At 46.4% G+C, this 8647-nt stretch overlaps 1 non-coding gene across 1 annotated transcript; it reads right to left on the bottom strand.

Annotated features, from left to right (window-relative positions):
* Positions 1-617: 617 nt before the first annotated feature.
* On the bottom strand, positions 618-691 carry TRNAY-AUA. Its single transcript has one exon. It is a non-coding gene; the product is annotated as a tRNA-Tyr (tRNA).
* Between the last annotated feature and the right edge of the window lie 7956 nt (positions 692-8647).

Genomic DNA, 8647 nt, shown 5'->3' with positions numbered 1-8647 from the left:
CAAAACGTTTTATAACATAGCTTTTATAAATATGGGAAAAGAATCATCGTATTTGTGGTAATAAGCATTGATACAATCTTTTAGGAGGGTAATCTGGCAATAACTATAGTAGATTGCAAAAATCATACCCCTTATTTTAGGAATTCTACTTCTATACTATATATGTACATATGATAAAATGCACATATGTTCTTCCACATGTTAGGAAAAATGAGTCTTCAAGTACTTTCTCTGCAGCATAATTTATGCTAGCAAAGGAAATATAACCACACCAGTGTTAAATATTCAGTACATTATGTTACATGTACACAGTGGAATAGTATGCAGCCATGAAAATGATGCCATAGGACTATACATGCTATTACTTTATGGAAAGAAGACAAAGTGCACAAGAGTGTGTAAAGTACAAAGTATAAAGGGTGCAAGGGGTCCATACCACACACATGGACACAGACTTTCTGGATGGAAAGCATTAGAAAGAAAGAAAAAAAGTGAAGTCACTCAGTCGTGTCCAACTCTTTTCGACCCTGTGGACTGAAGCCTACCAGGCTCCTCCATCCATGGGATTTTCCAGGCAAGAGTACTGGAGTGGGTTGCCATTTCCTTCTTCAGGGGATCTTCCTGACCCAGGGATCGAACCCGGGTCCCCTGCATTATAGGCAGACGCTTTTACCATCTGAGCCACCAGGGAAGTCCTGGTAACAAAAGCCCCCAGGGAGAGGGATGAGGGTCAGGGAGGACAATAAAACTTACTTTGCAGCAAAACTTTCTCTTCTGTTCTGTTGGAAACTTTGTACTTCACTAACTTCTTTTCATAATCTGGAAATTTTTTAAACATAATCCAGTGTGGTGTCCACCTCTCTCCAATTAACAAACCCCTTAGAGGTGGAAATGTATTATGACTCATCTCTGGACCCAGAGGCTCACGGTGCCCACAGCTTCACGAGGAGCTAGACTCTGCAAATGAATGACCCTTCTGAGGCCAAGGTCCTCTCCTAGCACCCATGCTTCCTCCAGGCCTAGGTCTCTGCATGTCCTGGGAATTCAAAGCCAGGGGCTGAAAGTGCTGGCATAACCCCGAGTGTTAGCACCCCACTGCACCACTGCCCCAGTCTTGAGGGGCTCCATCCCAGCTCCCACCAGCTGCTCCCCTACCTGCCCCATGTGGGAAGAAGGGAGCAGGCTCCATGGTGAGTGTAAACGGATCCAGACACCACACTCTCCTTCCTCCTCTTCCTGGCTGTGTGTACTTGGGGGTGGAAACACGGCTCCATTTGACAAATACTTATGCAGTGTAATTCATTCCTCCAAGCATGTGCTGGGCACCCACGACACGCTGGGGTCTGTTCTAGACACAGCAGTGAACTGTCCAGGAAACTCCTCTGTGCCCGGAGCTTCCAACCTAGTGCAGGGTGAGAATTCTGTCTCCTAAGTGTTCAGGTGTGGGGGACATTAAATATGAAACTGTGGGGACTTCCTGGGGGGTCCAGTGGTTGAGCCTCTACACTCCCAGTGCAGTGGGGCATGGGTTTGATCCCTGGTTGGGGAACTAAGAATCCTGGAAGCTGCACAGCACAGCCTTAAAAAGAAAAAAAGAAAGAAAAGAAAATGTGTACAGAAAGCTTATCTCTATGCCTTCTGCACAGTGAGCCAAAATGAAGCCAATGTGATCACTACCATCCATCCCTTCCCGTGGCAATATCCCCTCCTCCATGTGGCCCATGATTCAGAGGCAGGAAGTCTATTATATACATATTCATATTCATGTATATATATACAAATTCATATTATATACATATGAATGTATATATATGGGGCTTTCCTGGTGACTCAGATGGTAAAGAACCTGCCTGCAATGTGGGAGACCCAGATTCGATCCCTGGGTCAGGAAATCCCCTGGAGGGAATGGCTACTGACTCCAGTATTCTTGCCTGGAGAATTACATGGACAGAGAAGCCTGGTGGACTATAGTCCCTGAGCTCATGAAGAGTTGGACACAACTGAGCAACTAACACACACACACACACACTCTCTCTCTCTCTCTATATATATATATATATATACATGAATGTTTATATATATATACACTATATATATGTCACACATATATGATTGTATATATGCCTATATATTTTATAGTGTTTATATGACTATATTATAACTGTATATACATATATATACCTGTCATATATATGATTGTATACATATGACTGTATTTATATGACTGTACTTATATTTATTTATATATTGTATATATATGACTACATACATATGTGTGTGCATATATATATACACACACATATATATAGGGTTTCCCAGGTAGCATTAGTGGTAAAGAAACCACCTGCCAACGCAGGAGGCACAAGAGTTGCAGGTTCAATCCCTGGATTGGGAAGAGCCCCTGGAGGAGGGCATAACCACTCACTCCAATATTTTTGCCTGGAAAATTTCAAAGACAGAGAAGCCTGGCAGGCTACAGTCCATGGGTTCGCAAAGAGTCAGACATGACTGAGCATGAGTACACCACACATGTACATATATATGTATGCTGCTGCTGCTGCTGCTAAGTCGCTTCAGTCATGTCTGACTCTGTGTGACCCCACAGACAGCAGCTCACCAGGCATGTCATATATATATATATATATATATACACACACTCGCACACGTGTGTGTGTGTTTGTGTGTGTGTGTGTAGTACTAGCACACATAAGCTAGCATTCCATCAGTTTGGTTCAGTCGCTCAGTTGTGTCCGACTCTTTGTGACCCCATAGACTGCAGCACCCCAGGCTCCCCTGTCCATCACCAACTCCCGGAGCCTGCTCAAACTCATGTCCATCAAGTCAGTGATGCCATCCAACCATCTCATCCTCTGTCTCCCCCTTCTCCTCCTGCCTTCAATCTTCTCCCAGCATCAGGGTCTTTTCTAATGAGTCAGTTCTTCACATCAGGTGGCCAAACTATTGGAGCTTCAGCTTAAACATCAGTCCTTTCAATGAATATTCAGGACTGATTTCCTTTAGGATTGACTGGTTTGATCTCCTTACAGTTCAAGGAACTCTAAAGAGTCTTCTCCAACACCACAGTTCAAAAGCATCAATTCTTTGGCCTCCCATCCTGTGAATATTATTATTAATATGAAGAGAGCAGCTATAGGTGACTTGCAGTGCTCTTCTCTCTTGCAGGGAAACATCACTTTTGGTAGGAGTTGGATGTAGTTTAAATGCTGAAAGGAAGACTGAAATGATTAAGATAATAGAAACACAAAAGATAATGTACCAAAACTACTTGGCAGAGTTCCCAGCATCCTGTAAGCATCCTAGGACTTGAAGGGGAGCTCTTTTTATTATTGCCACAGTGTTTAAATTTATTATTACTTGTTATTACATCATCTAATCATTGGATCTTCCCCTGCAGCTCCACTTCCAGTTTCTTTTTATTTTTTTAATATTTATCTTTATTTATTTATTTACTTGGCTGTGCCAGTCTTAGTTGTAGCGTGCAGGATCTTCAGTTGCAGCATGCAGGATCTAGTTTCCCAATGAGGGATCAAACCCAGGCCCCCTGCACTGGGAGTGCAGAGTCTTACCCACTGGACCAGCAGGGATCCCTCACCTCCAGTTTCCAAAGGGAAATCTCCAGCAGATTCACCCCCAGCTGCACAGAACACCTTCCTGTCCCAACAGCCCTAATGCAGCTTCCAGAAGAAAAAGTTCCTGGAGAATTCCTCCTTCCAAAGAGCCCAGCATAGGTTTGAGACCAAGGAGCACAGGTTTTAGGTCGATCCCGACAGGGTAGGCACCCAGCTCAGCCTCCCCTTGGCCCTGTGAGCCTGGAGACAGGTTGCCATGCTCTGGGCCTATTTCCATCACTTCTGGCGCATCTGCAGGGTAATTAGGAAGGGTTCCTTAAAGCAACACAAGGCAGCCTGTGCACTACAAGCTTAGGGTTACTCCTCTCCGCGCCTCATTCATTGACAGTGAAAGTTGGGTTCTGTCCTGGGCCTGACCTTGGGCCCTAGACGTCAGTGATTGGCATGACTCGCTGCACAGGGTGAAGATGACGGTAAAGACGCGGGTTCCCACTGAGTCCGCAGAGGGAGCAGCCCCAGGGGGAACCAGCAAAGCCCAGTAACAAGTCCCAGGAAATAGAATCAGAATCTGATAATAAAATAAAGTCTAACATCTTTGTTTCTTTCTGCGGTCAGTGGCCCACAGGGTACCATATTCAGAGGCTTATGCATCCCGCCTTCGGACCAGAGTTCCTTGAAGGATACAGCTGCGCCTGCGCTGACCACGCAGCTCTGCGGGAGGTGTGCACAGACGCCGCTCACAGACACTCAATTCGGGATGGAGGCGGGCCGTGTGCAGAGACCCCGCCCCCGCCCCTCCCAGTTGTCAAAATGGTGAAGCAGCCCCGCCCATAGCCTATCCAGGAGAGCCCGCGCTCGAGACCATGAGTTCAAGACCCTCCGTTCCTTGATCGAATAAAGTGTTCCTTTAGGGCTTCCCCGGTGATTCAGACGGTAAAGAATCTGCCCGCGAGAGACCCAGGTTCCATCCCTGGGTCAGGAAGATTGCCTGGAGAAGGAAATGGCAACCCATTCCAGTATTCTTGCCTGGAGTATCCCATGGACAGAAGAGCTTGGTGAACTACAGTCCATGGGGTGGCAAAGAGTCAGACACAACTGAGTGACTAACACTTACACTTCTGAATTGAACACGATCTCATTCTATTAGCTTCAACAACAGCGGACAGGAGGACTCTCCTTGGGGGCCTGACTCAAAAGGGTCAGTGACATTGTGGGCGAGGTTAACTTTGGTCACTTGGTCAAGGTGGTATTGCCCAGGCATCTCCACTGTCAAGTTATGTCCTTTCGCCTTTTGAGCAAGTACTTGGAGGCAACATAACTGCTATCCTGTTACTCCTACAACCCTGACACCCTATCAGTTTCCTGGGGCTGCCCAGGAAATTAACATAATGTGGGCAGCATAGTATGACATTCATTTCGAAGACCAGAAGTCTGAGATCAAGGTGTCGGCAGGGCTCCACTCCCTCTGGGTCTAGGGGAGGGACCCTCCTTCCTGCCTCCAGCTTCTGGTGGATCCAGGTGTTCTTGGCTTGCAGCTGCCTCACCCAGTCTCCATCCCCACGGTCACAGGACCTCCGCCTCTTCATGAGTCTGTCTTCTCTTCTGTCCCTTACAAAGGACACTTGTTATTGGACTTAGGGCCCATCTGGTTATCCCGCATGATCTCATCTTGAGATCGCCAACTTAATTACATCTGCAAAGACTTTTTCCAAATAAGGTCACAATCACAAATAACAGGTTATTAGGACATGGACATTTCTTTTGGCAGGGGGTTGCCTTTCAACTCACCCACCACCACCCCTAGCCCCATCCTTGTTCATGGAACCACCGAAGGGCTTCCTCTCTGGTCTCCCAACCCCTTCTTATCCCTTCTCTGCCTAAGAGTAGTGGTTTGGAAACATAACCCTCCAGAAGCTTCCCATTGCTCTCAGAATTAACTCTAATCCCATACTTTGGGCTGCAAGGGGCTGCCTGATGAAGCCCTGCCCATTATCCAACCTAGTCCCTACCACTGGCACCCCAGCTAGAATAGATGTTCCAGGTGGGCAGGGATCTTTGACTATCTGCTCTCTGTTGTCGTTGTTGTTTAGTCACTAAGTCGTGTCTGACTCTTCACAACCCCATCAACTGCAGCACACCAGGCTTCCCTGTCCTTCACTATCTCCCAAAGTTTGTTCAAACTCATGTCCGTTGAGTTGTTGATGTTCTCTGTTGACCTCCCCATTATTTAGAAGAACATCTGGTGTGTAAATGGCAGGGAATGAGTATGTGCTGAATGGGTCCATGAGGGAAACAAATTCCTACTGCCAGACATGGTGAAAGGTAGATGCATGACCTTCATTACTCCTCAAAGTCATCCTCTCATTTGAGGCCCACTATTACTTTTATCCCCTATGAGAAAATAGAGGCACAGAGGGGTTAAACAACTTTCCCAGGAGCACACAGCTGGTAAGTGGAGAAGCTGAAACTCAAACCCAGGCAGTCTGACCCCAGCATTGCTGTCCAATCACTCTGCCTGTTGGACACCGGACTGAACTGAAGGGGGACAAAGATAGATAAAAATGTGGCCTCTGACCCCTTGTCATCACTGTCCCATCACCAAGATGAGCGTGCAACCTATTCTGTTATGAAGTGTGTTGCAGGTGTCTCAATTCAGCCGGTGCAAAGGCATAACTGGCCAACTGCACTTTCCAAGAAGGCTTCTCCAAGGAGGAGGGCAGAGCAGACACCCCTCCACCCCCACCCCGTGAAGTTGCACTTTCCCCATCAGCCTCCAGCCCTAGGTCTGGACCTCTCCAAGTGTGAGCATCTCTACTGACAGCAAGGTATATACACAGGAACCGCCATCCTCAGCTCCACCCTGGGTCCTGTGTGGGGCTGCCTCAAATAAAACCCAGGAGGACTGCCCTGGTGGTCCAGTGGTTAAGAATCCGCTTTCCAATTCAGAGGACATGGGTTTGATCCCTGGTTGGGGAACTAGGATGCCACGTGCTGCGGGGCAACCAAATCTGTGTGCCATTACTAGAGAGAAGCTCACACACTGCAATGAAAGAGCCCGCATGCCGCAACTAAGACCTGATACTGTCAAAAATAAATAAATAATACATAAATATTTTAAAATAAACAAAACCCACAGACAGAACCCCTTTGGGGGTGGGCACCACACACAGCACTGAACTTGCATTGCCATGGGAATCTTCGACAACTCTCCATGGGACCAACAAGGAAACTGAGGTTGGCAGTGCAATACTTACCAAAGTCACACAGCTATGATGTGGCAGAAGTAGGTATTGAGTCCAGGCTGATCTTGGCACTAGACCCCTTCTCTTAACAGCTCTGCTGTTTTTAGTCAATTTCTAATTATTTTGGACTTCCCTGGTGGCTCAGATATGCAGATGACACCACCCTTATGGCAGAAAGTGAAGAGGAACTAAAAAGCCTCTTGATGAAAAGTGAAAGAGGAGAGTGAAAAAGTTGGCTTAAAGCTCAACATTTGGAAAACTAAGATCATGGCATCTAGTCCCATCACTTCATGGGAAATAGATGGGGAAACAGTGGAAACAGTGTCAGACTTTATTTTGGGGGGACTCCAAAATCACTGCAGATGGTGATTGCAGCCATGAAATTAAAAGACGCTTACTCCTTGGAAGGAAAGTTATGACCAACCTAGATAGCATATTCAAAAGCAGAGACATTACTTTGCCAACAAAGGTCTGTCTAGTCAAGGCTATGGTTTTTCCTGTGGTCATGTATGGATGTGAGAGTTGGACTGTGAAGAAAGCCGAGCGCCAAAGAATTGATGCTTTTGAACTGTGGTGTTGGAGAAGACTCTTGAGAGTCCCTTGGACTGCAAGGAGATCCAACCAGTCCATTTTAAAGGAACAACAGAATGGTTCTTTGGAAGGACTGATGCTAAAGCTGAAACTCCAGTGCTTTGGCCACCTCATGCGAAGAGTTGACTCATTGGAAAAGACTCTGATGCTGGGAGGGATTGGGGGCAGGAGGAGAAGGGGACGACAGAGGATGAGATGGCTGGATGGCATCACCAACTTGATGCACATGAGTTTGGGTGAATTCCGGGAGTTGGCAATGGACAGGGAGGCCTGGCATGCTACGATTCATGGGGTTGCAAAGAGTTGGACATGACTGAGTGACTGAACTGAACTGAACTGAATTATTTTGGGGGTTGGTGGCTCAGACAGTAAACTATCTGCCTGCAATGTGCGAGACTCAGGTTTGATTCCTGGGTCAGGAAGATCCCCTTGAGAAGGGAATAACAACCCACTCTAGTATTCTTGCCTAGAAAATCCCGTGGACAGAGGAGCCTGCCAGGCTACAGTCCATGGGGTCACAAAGAGTCAGGCATGACTGAGCAACTAACACTTTCACTTCTTTCAATTATTTTTTGAATGATACAAATACCTTACATTGCATTTGTTTGTCTAAAAAAAAAAGTATTTGTTCAATGTACACTTCAAGACATTATCATAATTTTTCTTAACCTTTTAAAAGAATTTTAAAAGTTTTATTAATTATTTTTTATTAAAAAAATAAAATTCCTCTGTTTTGTGAGGATGGAAAGTCCATAGAAATAAATAGGGACTGAGGTGGGGTGGGTATGGGGGTAGAGGGCTGAGAGGATCAGGACCTAGGATGCCAAGATTAGGTGGGACCACCCTGTTTGGGGAATTGTAAATCACTAGGCAGGGCCAGTTGAGAAGAGATTTTCATTTCTTATGGAAATGATCTTGAAAGGCAGGAGGATTCTTCAGCTTTTCTGAGCTTGGGGGTTGAAGGGTGGGGTCTACATAGCTTACCCTCTGCCTCAGCTGTGGAGGTTCAGGGTCTTATAGTAGGTCATCATCCAGGCGGAAGGGACAGGAGGCTAGACCCCAGCTCCCATCTGCTGTTTGATGATCACATCTGCAAAATGGGCACAGATGGTGCTCATCTCTGAAAGGGGGCCACTGGGAGGGTCCCATGGGGGCAAAGGGCACAGGTGATGAGCATCACTGCAAGATCATCATCTCCGTGGCAGAGACCAGGTCTATTTGATT

The sequence above is a fragment of the Bubalus bubalis genome, chromosome 14, assembly GCF_019923935.1.
Source record: "Bubalus bubalis isolate 160015118507 breed Murrah chromosome 14, NDDB_SH_1, whole genome shotgun sequence".
Taxonomy (NCBI): Eukaryota; Metazoa; Chordata; class Mammalia; order Artiodactyla; family Bovidae; genus Bubalus; species Bubalus bubalis.
This window is presented reverse-complemented; position numbering and strand designations above follow the sequence as displayed.